The following is a 17584-nucleotide window of genomic DNA, read 5'->3' as shown; positions in this document are numbered from 1 at the left end:
GTGACACATGTGTGCAGTTGTCATTGCAGGAGCACACACACATCAACACTACTGCCAAAGTCACCCCTTCACACTGTACACTTCATGACCACTCAAGTGCACACATTCCAATGTACCCATGTGACTAGGAAGACAGGCCATCACAAGATGACCATACATCAACTCTGCAGTTCACACATCAAGAATGATCACACAGATATGATGGACCCTGGCCAGCCTGCCTGTATTCCCGGTGATAGAATCCCCCTCTGTGCTGGCTGTGCATCCAAACATGACGTGTACAATTTAGCAAACCTGACCATAGAATGATTAGGATGATAGTAGGTCATCACGAACAACCATCATTGCACTCCCCAAGCCTCAGAGTCAAGAAGAACGGAAGTGCCTGTCACTTCTGCCAAACTCTGAAAAAGTGAAAAAAGCCATTGTCAATGTTAGAACTTGCATACAGAGCATGTATCACATTAAACCATACCCATACAGAAAACCATTTATTTAGCAAAGACACTGACAAAGCAGACAACAGGAGTAACTGTCTTTATTACATATTACACAGATAGGCATTAAAAGTAAACAGGAGCAAGGCCAGTGGCCAGTCCACAGTTCAAATTAGGCACATGTGTGCATGAGAAGCTGCACAGGGAATTGGCATCAACAGTGATGAACAGCAAGGCCATTGGCCAGTACAAAGTGCAAAGTAGGTACATGAGAAGCTGCACAGGGAAAGGGCATCAACAGTGATGAACGGCAAGGCCATAGGCCAGTAAAAAGTGCCAAGTAGGTACATGAGAAGCTGAACATGGAATGGGCATCATTAATGATGAACAGCAAGGCCATTGGCCAAAACAAAGTGCAAAGTTGGTACATGGGAACCTGCACAGGGAATGGGCATCAACAGTGATCAACAGCAAGGCCATTGGCCAGTACAAAGTGCAAAGTAGGTACACGAGAACCTGCACAGGAAATGGGCATCCACAGGGATGAACAGCAAGGCCATTCGCCATTCCACAGTTCAAAGTAGGCACATGTGTGCATGAGAAGCTGCACAGGGATTGGGCATCAACAGGGATGAACAGCAAGGCCAGTGGCCAGTCCACAGTTCAAAGTAGGTGCATAAGAAGCTGCACAGGGAATGGGTGAGACTGTACACTGCCATGGTCAGGAACACAACTAAAGGGATAACAATGGGCAGCCTAGGTACCGCTGTGGGAAAGACAGGTTTGTGAGGGGGAATTTGACTCAGGCTTGGCTGTCAGTCAGACTGGGAGGTGGCTGAGTGTCAAGGCCAGTTGGAGGACTGGACCTGGGAGAGAGAGGACCAGTTGTAGTAGAGGCATCAGTGGCTTTGGGAGCTGGAGGGCTACTTGGACTGGGTGGTCTGGTGGCACATGGAGGTGGAGTCATGCTGCCGTGAGACACAGTGTAGGAGGGAGAATGTGGAGGGGTGCCTTTCCACTTCTTGGGGACTCAGTAAGGAATTATTGTCTTGGGTGGAGTGAGAATTGGGGCGGGCACAACAGACTCAATCTCTACCACAGGTGCATCAGGTGCAGGTGGTGGCCCTCCCTATGGGGATCTGCTGGTTTGGATGGTATGAATGGCCTGGCCTTGCCTTTTCCCCTCCATCCCCTGTTGACCAGGTGAACCCCCTACAGTGCCCTCCTTTACCAGCTTCACAGGGGTGTGAATGGGAGTTGAGGTTGTGGGTAAATGTGCCTTAGAGAGCTTTTTCTGCAGACTCTTAGCAGGCATCAGCTTCACAGGAGGCACGGCAACTGTCTGCTTGTCTTTGGGAGACGCTTTTGAGATGGGAGTGCCCTTGGATGGGGATTCTTTTGAGACATGTGAGCCTGAGGCTTGCTTCTTGACTTGATGCCCCTGAGTGTCACCTGAAGGGCTTTTGCCTTTTCGCTCTGGGGTGACTTTGGTTCATTTGGGGGATGGTGTCTGCGCTTTGGCCCACTTGGGGTGGTGCTTTTGTGTGCTGTGTGTGATGTACCTTGAGCTTGAGGGACAGTCCTGTGTAGCCCACCCACATCTGAATGAATGCCCTCCATGAAGGCACCTACCTGTGCCAAATTCTTGTCATGGTCTAGGAAGGCATTCAGGAGAGTTGTCTGACCCACATACATCTGGTGCAAAAGGTCCACCACCTCAACACTGAGGGCATCAGGGGAGACAGGGGCAGGGGCAGCAGTGCCTGGGGGAAGGACATTCTTCCCTTCTTCCTGTTGCGAGCACGTGCAGCACTAGTGGAAGTAGCTAGGAGAGCGGGCACTGGACGATTTGTGGTGAAGGAGGAGGAAGATTTCCCCCTCCCTGTGCCCGCCAACATAGAGGAGTCACTGCTGGCATCAGATGACGTTGGGTTTGGTGCCTCAGGCTGTGATTCCTCAAGTAAACTCCGGTCACTCTCCGAGGCGCTGGTCACATCAGTGTCAGTGTGCTCAAGTGTATTAGTTGTACCTGATGCCTCACCGCTGGTGTCCGTCCCTTGTCCTTCTGAGCCCTCGGCAGATGCTGCAAGAGACAGAGACATAGGTTCAGTTTAGTGCCATTCACACAAACATCATATGCAAGCAAAGCACAAAACAAGATGATGATACACCTATGTTGCACACCACCCTGTGCAGTCAGATTGTGCAAGCTTAATTCCAAAGTAAAAAATTGCATGGTATCATGAACACGTGGCAAAATTGACTCATGTGATGTCCACACAGCCAAATAGCTCCTACCTGTAACCAGGCATACAGATCCCTCTGAGCCTACATAGGTCTCCATGGCTGAAAAAGATGTACCTCCTAACATGTTGTCATAGTCACATATGGAGTCACCATAAGGGGACAACACAACTACAGACGCCTAAATAACAGTTCGCAATGGCCATGAGCTCATGCCATCCGACATGTCATACTGTGGGCAAGACTACATTTGCACATTGGTGTCAGATGTGTAGTTCTCACACTTTTGTGTGCACACATTGATGAAAGCACACTCAGATGAGGCACACTGCCATTCCCTGCCATGGGATGTCCCTGACTCGTATATAACAAAAGGAGGGGAGGAGGAGGATCGATTGTGATCCAGTAGGGCTGAGATTACCACTCAAGGAGGATGTGTGAAAGGTCCAGCCACAGTCGCAGCCCTGGACAATGTGGACAACAAAAAGGAGACTGGGCTGTTCCTAGAAGAACTGTGTGAAGATCGCAACCCAATAATAACAACTATAAATGAAAGGGAAAAGTACATTCATGAAGAAAACAACACATTTTGAAGAAAGCTGATTGATTTAATAAAAATCGTATTAAAAAGCAGCCATAACATGTCCTGCTAACATGTACATAAAAATAATTAATGAAAAGGACAGATTAAACAATTTCAATATACTACATTCATATAAATTGACAAAAAATAAAAAGTAAGTGGCAGTGATTATAATTCGACGCGCGTTTCGGCGTTACAAGAAACGCTTTCTTCAGGAGCCACAATTTCCGTCCGATGGATATTTGTAGGCTGCTTATGACAGCGTTACGGTGTTTCAATGGCCGGGTTCCAACCACCCTTTGCAGTTAATAATTCACTCGAAAAGATTCTGATTCAATAAAATAAATGGTACTGCGTCTGTGTTAAGTTGAGCGATGCAAACAATAGCAGCTTGCGTCCTACAGTCATTAGGGTTGGTACCGCCTCCTCCTGATGCGAGCTTGTTTCTATATGCGGGACCAAAGCACTACCCGTTTTAATCGTTAACTTTATCTGTTACGGTATTCTAACGGTTCAATGACCGATTGCCATGTTCCCTTCGTGGTTAAAAAAAGGGAGAGAATCCGCTTCAGTCGGAATCGTATAATCCGGTCGGGTAATGCGGGAAAATTCGTCCGGGTGCTGCAAAAGATGGCTGCTCGCGACCCGCCGACGGTAGAGATATTAACATTGCTGTTCCTAGAAGAAGAAAGGGACGGTCACTAAGCTGCACTAAGGTGCAAGGGGTAGTGCTCAAAAGAGAGCTAACCCTGGGTATCCATTGTGTTGGATATAATGGCCTCACACACCCTTGCGAGTGTCATGCTTCATCATAGGCAATGCTCCTCATTGGGTAGGCGGTGCAATACCCAATGGGCACACCTCAAAGAGGGGTTCTTTATCAGAGATCTTTTATCCAACTGCCTATGGGTGAAGTGTGGGTGAGGGGCCAGAACAGAGTAGGTGGTGTGGGTGAGGATAAAATGAGGCACAAGGTACCGGAAAACAATTTTATTCGGGTGGTCCTCTGCCGCAAATAAAATCAAGAAAAGTCTGTATTCGCTGGAACTTAAGTTTCCAGAAGCAATACAGTACTAGGATGTGAAGGGTGTGTCCCCGACCAATGCAGCCGATGCCATAAGGCTACAACTCTAAGTGCAACGTCAAGGGCATTACATCAATTACATGAGAAAGTTCATGTAGCGAAAATGGATGACAGCTGCACCCACCACAGAGGCCACTTACAAGCCATTGCAACACACTAGCAACATCGCAGAGCTCAGCACTGGCTCAAGCTTGGAATACATGCAGTCACTCACAACCAAAGTCACCCTTCCCAGAATACTCACCCCCCCCCAGCTTGCTTCTAATGGTCCTTCAAATGTACATCCAGCTCTAGCTGCGTCACTGCCAAGATGCGTGCTGTTAGTGGTGCCATGCTCCGGTGCGCTAACCTGCCAGTCCAAGGGAGCAGCCCCAGTGTCATCTCTGCCACGTTTTTGCTCTGCTGGCAGATGTCATCTCACCTCTTGTGACAGTGTGTGTGCCGTCAGTTGGAGACACCCAGAGCCTTCACCTTGCGTGCAATGGCCCTCCATACAGCCTTCTGCTGGTGGACTTTGAGCTGCAGGCATGGGAGACAAGAGAATGAAATTTCAGTGACACTGGTTTATGTACCACTATCTCTCAGTACTAGAGCATGCACAAACTCAGCACAACTTCACAGATATGTTTAGCAGAGACAATACAGCGTGACAGGTAGTACATAAGCAAAGGATAATCATACAAAATGCATGCAGGTATGAGGATGGACACAGTACCTGTCCATCTCATACACATGCAGAATGCCAGCACAGAAAGCAATGTGAAGGAGGCCCACATCTGATATCCAGTATGTGGGTGAGCAAGACATACATTACATTGGAAATGATGTGTCGGGGCAGACTCACTGTGTCCAACACTGCACACCCCTCAAAGTCCTTGCCCTGTAAATGGCTCACTGTGTCATGGAGGTCACATTTAGGTACATGATCTTACAACCTCACACCCTTCGAACAAGGTCAGGCTTGTGCAAGCCACAGGCCTGAGATCGCTCTTTGATGGATAGGGTAGCAAACAACCCATATGTCTCACTCTGTCCATTCAGTGATGTGTCCTTGTCAAAATGGACAGTGACTGTGTAGACCAAGGGGGCTCACACTGAGGTTCAATGTGGGGCATCAGAAATGTCACATGCAGGGAAAATATGAGAGGGGAAAAAGTGCCTACACATGTGAATCAGTACACATAATTATGAAAATGGAAGGGGGCGTTTCAAAAGTACAACAATCTGCTGTGTCATAGGTGAATATCCACCAAGAGTGTCACAGTCTGGTATTTCAGTCTTGTGCATAATGCTGACATATCCATGGTGGCAATATTAGGTGAGACATACTTCCATCAGTAGCAAAAAACACAGTAGATGGACAGAATGTAGAACAATGTCATACATTCACCCCAGTACAAGGATCTGGGCCTAAATCCATCGTTTTTTTGCACTCCACACCAACCTGGGTTAGACACTGGCTATATGCAAATCAGCTCTGACCCTGTGCCTCATGGGAACAGTCCAGTCTGAACTACCAAGCCATGTCTTTCCCAGACCGGAATCAAGCATCCAAGGACCGGTTTCTGGCTATCAGCCTTCATCAGCCTGGATAGCTTGACTCCAGTGGTGTGGAGAGCCTGGGACTCACGTCTGAGCATACCCAGCCCACTCGGGGTGAAAATTGCAAAAAACACAGTAGATGGACAGAATGTAGAACAATGTCACACATTCACCCCAGTACAAGGATCTGGGCCTAAATCCATCGGTTTTTTGCATTCCACACTACCCTGGGTTAGACACTGGCTATATGCAAATCAGCTCTGACCCTGTGCCTCATGGGAACAGTCCAGTCCGAACTACCAAGCCATGTCTTTCCCAGACCGGAATCAAGCATCCAAGGACCGGTTTCTGGCTATCAGCCTGGATAGCTTGACTCCAGTGGTGTGGAGAGCCTGGGACTCACGTGCCTACACATGTGAGTCAGTACACATAATTATGAAAATGGAAGGGGGGCGTTTCAAAAGTACAACAATCTGCTGTGTCATAGCTGAATATCCACCAAGAGTGTCACAGTCTGGTATTTCAGTCTTGTGCATAATGCTGACATATCCATGGTGGCAATATTAGGTGAGACATACTTCCATCAGTACCCTCTGGATGTAAACTCTTGGTAATGTCACAGATGAGCCTGTGAAGAACCTCATGGACCCAAACATCCATTAGCACAGGCAATTTCTGTCCTGACTCCAGCTCACCAAACTTGTAATGTCACTGTATGGCTGCAAAAACACTGCATGCCACTCCCATCCTGATATGCAGCCAGGGAAATGTGTAAAATAGGTTATAAACCCCTTTCCCCTGAAGTCAGCATGCTAGGCAGTGTATCACACAAAGCCACACCCTCAGGCACATACTGCAGCAGATCAACTTCATGTGTGCACTCCCTGCACTCTCACGCCCACTATGAAACACTTACCATGACATCTGGAGCACCATATAGCCTCACATACTGTGTGAGCACCGCGTCCACCAGGACCTCCAGCTCGTCTGTGGTGAAGGTACAGGCCCTGATGCTCTCAGTCCTCGCCATCACTGGGTCCATGAGACAGGTGCAGCAGCAGTTGGTGGTTAGGAGTGTCAGGCAGCAGTGTCTGAGTCCAGGAGACAGGAGCAACAGCAGTTGGTGGTGAGGAGTGTCAGGCAGCAGTGTCTGGGTCCAGGAGACAGGAGCAACAGCAGTTGGTGGTGAAGAGTGTCAGACAGCAGTGTCTGGAAGCAGTGGAAATGTGAGGCTCTCTCCCACACACATATAGCCCCCCGGGGTAGTTTCAGTGGCTCTAAGCTGCTGCAATTGGTGTTCCAGGTCCATTTATTTCAAATGCATGCAATGTCTGGCCCCGCGGTAGCAGAGCACGTCTACCGTGATTTTAAAAATTGCATTAGGCTACCACGGTTGCGGTTCCCATTGGCTGTAAGAACTTGAGCATTGGTGGTGGCACACCTCAGGGGCTTGTAGGTCACTACCGCGATTGTGCATCTTTCAATTGAATCCAATGATCGACCCCGCGGTAGCGGAGCACGCCAACCGTGATTTTCAAAATTGCATAAGGCTACCGCAATTGCGGTTCCCATTGGCTGTAAGGGCATGGGCATTAGCGGTGAAACACCGCATGGGCCAGGCGGTCGCTACCGTGATATGGCTCCTGTCCAATGATATGGCTCCTGTCCAATGGTGCCAATGACGGTGATTTGGGTGGCAGAACACGTTGACAGCACCTATGGACACACCAGGCTATGTCAATAGCAATGGTGGCCACATGCTTCTGGGCAGGGGAGTGCTCCATCTTGCTGAGCTGTGGAACAAGGGGGCCTGGTGGGAATTGTAGTGCAGGCCTCCCACCTCTAAACACCCTTCCCTGGGAAGATGGCTACCTACCTGTTAGGTGAAGGTGAACAATGCAACGGCTGCCACATGCTTCTGGGTAGGGGGGTGCTATATCCTGCTCAGGGGTGGGCAGGGGGGCCTGGTGGGAGTTGTAGTACAGGCCTCCCACCCGCAAATACCCCTCCCTGGGAAGATGGCTACCTAACTGTTAGGTGAGAGTAAACAATGCAATGGCTGCCACATGCTTCTGGGTGTGGGGAGTCCTACATCCTTCTCAGGGGGGCCTGGTGGGAGTTGTCGTACAGGCCTCCCACCCATAAACATCCCTCCCTGGGAAGATGGCTACCTACCTGTTAGGTGAAAGTGAAAAATGCAATGGTTGTCACATGCTTCTGGGTGGGGGAGTGCTCGATCATGCTGAGCTGGGGAACAAAGGCCTATGGTGGGAGTTGTAGTGCAGGCCTCCCGATCCCAAACAACCCTCCTTTATTTAGAGGCACCTTAGGGGTGGAATGGGAGGGCTTTGGGAGTTGTAGTACAGGCCTCTCACCCCCAAACACCCCTCCCTGGGAAAATGGCTATGTACCTGTTAGTTTGGTTGTTGTAATACAATGGCTGCCACTTGCTTCTGGGTGGGGGGTTGTGATACATCTTGCTCAGGGGTGAGACAGGGGGGCCAGGTGGGAGTTGTAGTGCAGGTCTCCCACCCCAAACACTCCTCCCTGTTATGATGGCTATCTACCTGTTAGGTGAAGGTGAACAATGCCATGGCTGCAACATGCTGCCGGGTGGGGGGGAGTGCTCTGTCTTGCGGAGCTGTAGAAAAAGGGTCTGTAGTGGGAGTTGTAGTCCATGTCTCCCACCCCGAAACACCCCTCCCTGTTCAGATGGCTACCTAAATGTTAGGTGAAGGTGAACAATGCAATGGGTGCCACATGCTTCTGTTTTGGGGGAGTTCTCCATCTTGCTGAGCTGCGGAGCAAGGGTGCCTGGTGGGAGTTGTATTCAGGCCTCCCACCCCAAACACCCCTCCCTAGGAAGATGGGTACCTACCTGTTAGGTGAAGGTGAACAAGGCAATGGCTGCCACATGCATCTTAGTGGGGGGAGTGGAACTGTGGTAAATAAATAAATAATACCTCTCTTTTTGACTAGACATATATCATAACAGATAGCTCAATAAATAAGAGTCAAGATTCGAGGTAGTAGGAGTTTTGCAGGTTTAATACAGCATAAGGACAGGAACAGGACAACCTGCATAGGAATAGGATGACAGGGCCCAGCAGCTGCTGGGGCTGGGTCTGGGATGAGCGCGCTGACTTTTAATAACAATACATGAGCATATATACATAACGCAGACACATAGCATTACATTGCAGTAGGCGTAGCAGTGGGTGGAGCAGAAGGCGTGACGCGTAGCAGTCGCGAAAGATAAGGGCGAAAGTAGGTGTAACTGGGCGTATACATAGACATGTGATGCAAACGTAACAGAATATGTCATGAATGGGGCGGAAACCATGGAGGGGGCTACCTAAGGAGCCGGGACCTCTAACCTGATGGTGCGCGCAAACTAGCAATGACGTGTTACTAGGAGAAGCTGGGGGCTATGAACTCTGTGCTAGGAGCAGAGACTGAAGTCTGGAGAGTCAGGGCGACATGTACCTAAACAGTATCTAGTATCTGATGTTTTAGAGAACATGTTGATATAAACTAGAAGTTAGGAGGGGAAAGGCTGACTTGATTCTAAGACTGGACCATGCATTATTCTACATGTAGTGCGTGATGAAGAATATTAAATAACCATTAAATGCAGTATTTCTCTAACGTGGAGACGTGAAGGCTAGACAATGACGGAAACTATTGATGCGATTCAGTAGCTTAGGAATGCAGAGAAGGAGGACTGAACTGATAACTGGACTCATAACATATTCTTGGCAGACTCAGAGACTGAGCCATGCTGGGCCGGGCACTGCGAGGCAGGAAGTAAGTGAAGGGTCGAGGATACAGGTGGGGGCTGTATCGCTCCTCAGCGAGGCTTCAGGAGACAGGAGCTGAATCTGGTGTCCGGGCCCTTTTGAGGCCTAGAAACGGGGACTTTATAATAGAATAACGTGCACACTGAGAAACGTGGCAACGTAGCTTTACATAGGCCTGATATTCGTAGTATTCACGAGGACTGGAAACTGGCATACTAGAGGTGGACACAACTGTAATTGCGTCATTAATCGAACATGGGGAATGCATATGCATATTTAATCATGCACACATAACATATGATGGATGACACGTAGGGACACAGAACATGGCAAAATTTACTTTTCCACATTCCCTCCTTGTCACTACGTTTCCATCAGGAAACATCAATTTTCATGATACCGTCTATCATTTCATACAGTATCATTTGCTCGTCTCGAATTATCCTGGAACGGGATTTAGAACGGGGCTTGGGACTAGGAATACAAGAGGTAGCACAAATGCCGCAAATCGCAGGGCCACATTGTATACAGAGGCAGCAGCTGAATATGATCGCTACTGCAATACCTAGAAAGGACAAGACTTTCCATCCCCATGCGGAAATTATATTCCAGAACCAACCGGACCATGTCCAGGTGCCTGGGTCTTGGTGTATCAGATGGGCAATTTTATGGAGTCTGGTTATGGCTGAATAAACAGACGGCGCGTTATTTGGAATGAAAATGCAGCAACTAGATCCGATGACTCTACAGGCCCCGCCCCTATCGGCCAGTATGACGTCAAGGACGAGACGATTCTGTAAAACGACAAATCTCATAGCAGATTGCTCTTCAGTTAAGTTACCTAGAGCAGAGGCAGTCTCATTTACTACAGCTTCGAGGGTTCTGGTTAACCTACGGATCAGTTTACTATTCTGGATAGGTCCTATAAAGAAAAAGAAACCTCTGTTGAAATCTGTATACTGTTCTAGAGCAGTTTCAGTATAATCGACAATTGGGGACTCCCTTCTATGTCTAATGTGTACTAGATGCGTATTTCTATGATAATCAGATGGGGCTAGGAAAACAGGTGGCAGTAGGAAGGCAATGTAACAGGTTCCCTCCCAATCGAGGGGCAGACGAACATATGCAGTTTGACCACAAATAAAATAAGAATGACGTGAAGCTTTGAAGATAGATTTCCCACTGTCACTATACTTGACAATAGTAGTACAATCACTATGTCCTACGTGTACGGAACCCTTATTTCGGACACATAATTCGCCTTTGACTGGTAGTACTGAAATAGCAGGTAAGTCTGGAGTAGTATCAGACTGAACATTCAGGACCATGAAATTCGACGAATAATTACCTAAATTATACACTTCATTTTCTAGATCTAAACCTGTTCTGTGGGGAAGACCTTGCTTGTCTGGAAAACATGTACTGTTAAGAAAAGACATATCTGTTGAGGATGACGTTAACGTGGACCATGCTCCACACGAACCATTATGTGAAAATGGATAAGGAAAAAGTGGCAGAACTCCCTTCGGTGTCTGGAAAGGGGGGAGTCGACCACACACCCAACAATTAGTGGCATTGCTGGTCTGGTGTGAGTAATGTAACATGCGGATAAATGAGTTATTTCGCATAGCGAGGCGGTAAGAGAGTTCATGAGGAGGCAGATCACTAAACGTGTGCTCTACTGTAGCATTAGCAGACTTATTTACATGTGAAACTGGGAAACATAGGTAAAATGCATAACTGGTGCAGGAAATCATAATGCTGAGAAATAATATGAAACATAGAAAAACGATACATCGGATTGAGTTTTGACTAACTCTCTCACTATGGGGGTCTATTTTATACATGTCAGAAACAGTCTAACCGTTTCACCTAGGGGAGGACTTAGACAATCAAACTGACTGACTTATTTTACTAGACCGGAGTTTGAGCTTGTACTCCTGTTGCGGAGTTTTCTCTAACAGGGGAGGGGTTGTAGCAATGTCTTTTGCGGGACAGTCCTTGAGAACAATGCTTTGGCAATCCTTCAAATCCTGGGAAATGTTCTTTAAGACGGGTTTCAGTCCTTTAAAAAGTTTGACATGAGAAAGGTGCACCCAGCCTTTGCGTCCTTCCAACTTCACGGCTGTACGGGTGGTGAGGAGGACCTGTCGGGGCTCTTTCCAACGAGGCTCCAGCGGACTTGATCTGTCAAAGTTGCGGACCATCACCATGGATCCTGGAACGATTTCGTGCGGTGCCACCTTGGTATTGTCTGGAAATGCGGCGGCAACCTGTGAACGACATGAGTTGAGGGCAGACATCAAGGAAGCTAGGTAATCTGTCAGCATATTACTTGAAACATCGGTAATACTTCGGGGTCTAGGAGTACCCCACATGTTAGGGGGGCGGCCGAATACGACCTCATACGGGGACAGACCTGATCTGGAATGTGCGACCATGCGCATATAAAACAAAGCGACTGGCAGGGCTACTAGCCAGTCCACACCTTTTTCTTTACATACTTTTGCAATACGGATTTTCAGAGTCTGATTATGTCTCTCTACGAGACCGGCTGCTTCAGGATGGCGTACACAATGAAACTTCCACTGGTACCCTAACAACAGGGAAACATGCTTCATGAGTTCAGATGAGAATGGCTGGCCGTTGTCAGAATATACGACTCTAGGGAGTCCATAACGGGGGAAGAACTCACGAACCAACTGCTTGGCAGTGGTCGCGGCTGTGTAATCTGGGACTGGATATGCTTCTGTCCACCTGGACAAAGCGCATACAACTACAAGGACATACTTGAAACCTCGACATCGCTCCATCTGAATATAATCCATCTGGAGGACTTCAAAAGGGTGGTCAGGGGGCTGGAATCCACCTTGTTCCACCGGGACACTTTTACCTGGATTAAACTGACAACATATCATACAGGTACGGACTTTCTGCTTGGCTGCAGCTCGTAAATGCTTGTTAAACCAAATGTTCTGGATACTGTCTAACATAGCTTTTTCTCCTAAATGTGCTGGACTATGTGCGGTATTAATAATGACTTGAACCATAGAGTCGGGGAGAAACCATGTGGCTCTACCCTTCGTTAACCATCCTTGATCTGTCTGGACCCCTCCTTGTTCGGACCATTTCTTGAATTCTTCGGGAGTAGCATGTAACTGGATATCTATGACATCTTGTGTAGGGTCCTTAACTGTCATACATGTAGTCGGATCTGGAGCATGTGTCTGTGTCGGATTAACTTGAATGTCTGGAGTCTGTGCTGTAAGCTTGGCTGTGCGATCTGCTAGATCATTACCTTGGGAAATAATGTCAGTAACTTTCGTATGTGCTTTGCACTTCATAATAGCGATAGATGTCGGCAAGTGTATGGCATCTAACAGAGCTTGAATAAGGAGACCATGCTGAATCTTGGTTCCATGAGAAGTCATGAAACCTCTCTCCTGCCAGAGCACTCCGAAGTCGTGTACAACTCCGAATGCGTAGCGTGAATCTGTGTAAACATTAACTTTCAAGTTCTTGGCGTGTATACAGGCTTGTGTCAGAGCAACTAGCTCTGCTGCTTGAGCGGACAGGGTATCAATACGGTGTGTTTCAATAACTTCGGTGTCAGTAGTCACTGCATACGCGGCGACTAGTTCTCCTGTACTAGTTCTCATACATGAACCATCCACATAAAGTGTCAGGTCGGGGTCTGGTAACGGAATATCTGTCAGATCTTGTCTCGGCTTGGTCATAATGTTAACTACTTCCACGCAGTCATGTGGGTCAGGATTCGAAGTAACTGATGGTAACAGTGTAGCAGGATTTAAAACGTTGCAGCGTCTGATTTCTATGTGTGGCTGGAACAGTGTCAATTCATAACCTGTTAAACGTGCAATTGTCAAGTGCTGAGTTTGTGTTCGGTTTAAAAGAACTTCCACAGAATGTGGAACTTGTACTGTCAGGGAATGTCCTAAGACTATGGAATCACTTTGTCTGATAGCTAGGGCTGTGGCTGCAACTGACTTGAGGCACGCAGGCAGAGCCTGGGCTACAGGATCTAATGTGCTCGAAAAATAAGCACAGGGCTTGTATTGTCCTGCTTGATCTTGTGTGAGAACAGATAATGCTGTACCTTCACGTTCAGTAACGAAAAGTGTAAAAGGCTTACTGTAGTTCGGTGTCGCTAGAACTGGAGCTTGGCATAGGGCTCTCTTTAACTCATTGAAACTAAGTGTATGTTCAGATGTCCAAGGGAGGACAGTCGATACGGCTGCCTCCTGTGTTGTTAACTGTATCAGTGGTTTGGCTAGAAATGCATACTGAGGAATCCATTGTCTACAGTAAGAAGTAAGGCCGATAAAAGCACGTACCTCCTTCTGGGTCTTGGGCTGAGGAAGACTCGCTATTAACTGGATACGGTCTGGTGTCAACTGCCTACCCCTCTTGGACAGTAAGTGTCCTAAGTATACCACTTGCTGGACACAGAATTGAAGCTTAGAAGGGGACACCTTGTGCCCCATCTCGGCTAGGAAATACAAAACTGTAAGGGATGCTCGCTCGCAAGCACGTTCAGAACGGGCTGTGATCAGTAGATCATCGACATACTGGAGCAGGGCAGTGTCAGTTGGCATGTGAATGTTGTCTAGTTGTCTCTTGAGTGCTTGACTGTAAATACTAGGACTTTCTGTGAAACCTTGAGGAGCTCGTGTGAACATATAGCTCCTTCCATTTAAACAAAATCCGAAAAGGAACTGGCTGTCTGGATGAATAGGAACACTGAAAAATGCGTTCTTGAGGTCTATGACAGTGAAGAACGTGGCTTCGGAATCAATGGCTGTCAATAGGGAAGAGATGTCTGGGACAACTGGGTACTGCGGAATAATACATTTATTAAGCTCTCGTAGGTCAATCACTAATCGATATACTGGGGGTGCATTCGGATCAGTACGTTTCATGACTGGAATGATCGGAGAATTACATACATTGGAGTCAGTTTCTACAACCACTCCTTGAGCCATGAGCTCGTCAATAATTTTGGATAAGGCTGCTACAGCCTCAGGTGGCAATCTGTACTGTCTGATTCGTGGTAACACTACACCTGGTTTGAGAGTCACACGATGGGGTGTGATTTGCATATAACCTACATCAGTTGGACCTTGCGCCCATAAATGCAGTGGAACATTAGACAGTCTTGAATCAAAATCTCGTAATACATAGTGACCCTTAAAGTCACGTAGGAACAATCGTATTCCCTCTGGGGAACAGCATATAACTGCACCTAACTCTTTCAGTGTTTTAATGCCTAATAGATTTTCTGGACATGACTTAGTAAGTAACAGATCAGTAGTGCGGGACAATGGACCTACTTCTAGAGTGACTGGCTTTGAAATCTCATTTACGATAGGTTTTCCTGAAAATCCAAGGGAAACATTTCTTGAGCCTGAGAGCGGAGCCCCTGGAACTTCGGCATGACTAATTGTGGTCCTACTTGCCCCTGTATCAATCAAAAACTTTCTGTCTTTCCCTAATACTTGACTATGAACATAGGGACCTTCTTGATCTACAGGTATCTCGATGAGAGGCAAGCCTACCTCCCTCTCTAGGCTGTTTCATGAATACTGCTGGTACTCTGGATACTCAGACTGTGCATACTGGTACATCTGCTGTGTGACATGCTGTGTTGCAGCAATAGGCTGCGGTACTGTAACTGTCTGTTGTGCATTCTGTGGCTGAGGAGTCTGTGAAACTTGTTCTTGTCTAGGCGGACGTGGTCTTTCTTTAGTCTTACCAGTAGCTATGTTGTGTTTCAGAACTGCACACTCATTTATAAAATGACCTGGCTGTTTACAATAATTGCAATTCCCTTTAACGGGAGCTGCAGGATGACTGGCTTGATGCGGACCCCTCTTCTGACTGTCTTGAGGAACAGATTGTGCAACTAGTACTTTCATTTTCGTGTCTTTCATACGTTTTCTTTCGTGTTCTTGCTCTTCCCTGATTCTATTCTGGTGGTACTGAAGCATCTGGAGCATTTGGGACGGGGTATTAGCTTGCCAGGTACTTTCGACTTTCAAAACTCGATTTTTAATCTGTGGGCTTGAATTCTCGACTAATTTAGTAACAAAGAGATGAGGGTATGACTCGCTACTTGTCTTGAGGCCACTATTGATGCTAAAACATTTTTCAAATCTAGAATAAAAATCACTAATATCCTCATCTTGTTTCTGTTTACAGGCTGAGATTGCATCCCAGTCTTCCTTTTTCGTTGTTAATAATCTGGGTAAAACTTGAAACAATAATTCTGGTAATTCTTTACATTTCTCTCCTAGACCGGTACCTGGTACACGTGACTTATCTTCAGCTTCTAGAACTGCCCAATCTATCTTTTTCTCTCCCACCTCCCATTCTTTTTCCTTTAACTTTTCATACACCCCTGCGGGCAACAGGACCTTTAACATTTTAATTATGTCTGGGTATGTGTATTCTCCCATACGGAGCATGTCTTTTAGTTCTCTATGGAACCCTGCTGGATTTTTGTCATGACAGGGAATTAATTTCTTCATTTCGAGGAGTTCCATCTTTGTAATCGGGGTGTAAACGAACACTCGTTGCATTTCACCGTCCTCTGTCTTAACTGGATGCACTTCTCGTAACGGGTTCTGTCTTTCCATGTAAAATGGTTTACTTTCTGGGGGTGAGACATGAACAAAATGCGGGTTCAGAAACGTTCTATATTTGTGGCGCTGTTCTAGAATGACACTAATTAATCGGTACCTAGACCTCTCCATCTATACTGGAGTAACTCGTTCAGGATATCGTGTAACGGACCTGGATCAGAGTGCTGACCCTCATACAAAGTAATGAGGTGCTGGATCATATACATACCCGCCAGTCGCTGCTCGGCTGGGGGCAATTTCAGAAACATCTGTGCCACTATTTCGTCTGGAAAAGTGGTAGAATCAGTAATCCATCGGACTGCTGATCGGGCTAGTTCTTGTTCATGCATGGTACTTAACTCACTGTAACCGATTCGTGATTTCAGAATGTGATCGGTAGCTTGGAACACTTGTTCTAGTGAACCTTGTTCTGGTGCTTGATGATGGAAAATTGGCTTGTGTTCTAGGCGTAAATGGCGATCTGGAAATCTAGATTTTCCTACATACGCTATTCTGGCGGGATTCTCGTCCTCTACCTCTTCAGTATCAGAGTTACTTTCTTTCTCGCTTACTTGTGCTGCTTTACGTTGTTCGTGTAATTTTATTATTTCTCTACGGATTTTCTTGTACATACTCTCCATAGCACCGACAGTCTTGTGCTTACCCTCGGCTATATTATCACTCCACCTTGTCAGAGTTCTCATTTCGGCTTGATCTTTAGACGGGTAATCTTGTTCTCTTATTAGACAATTGATCAGAAACTTTAATATCATGAGCTGGATCTCGGCTTTCCTTTGAGACATGGCCTCGCTAATACTTTCTGGATCATCCCCTGTACGGATGAAACGATATATTCTGTCTAGATCTTCTTTCATATTCGGTAAGGTGACTAGATACTCGGCCACCTTTCTTACGCGGAATGAATATAAAACCATATTATCCTCGCCTGGGACTGGATCATAGCCGCATTCGGCAAGGGATTTTCTTATTTCTGCTACAGTCTGATGTCTAGGCGTATGCTGTGACGCTTGTGCATGTAATTCGGACAACGTTAAACGCTTGTGTGGCGGCGGGGTTTGAGGAGGACCTCCTCCTGCGGCCCCTAAACTGGAGTCTAGGTCTACTGAGGCTCTTCGTCCTGGCAGAGTGGGAAATGGAAATGTAGGCTGGACTTGTATGGCGGGCTGGACCGGGGGTACCGTAACAGGTACTCCGGTGTCTGGAGGAGCGGGAAGTGCCTGATTTACAGGGAC

This window comes from Lissotriton helveticus, chromosome 1_1 (assembly GCF_964261635.1).
Source record: "Lissotriton helveticus chromosome 1_1, aLisHel1.1, whole genome shotgun sequence".
NCBI lineage: Eukaryota > Metazoa > Chordata > Amphibia > Caudata > Salamandridae > Lissotriton > Lissotriton helveticus.
The sequence above is the reverse complement of the archived record's forward strand: the minus strand, read 5'-3'. Positions refer to the sequence as shown.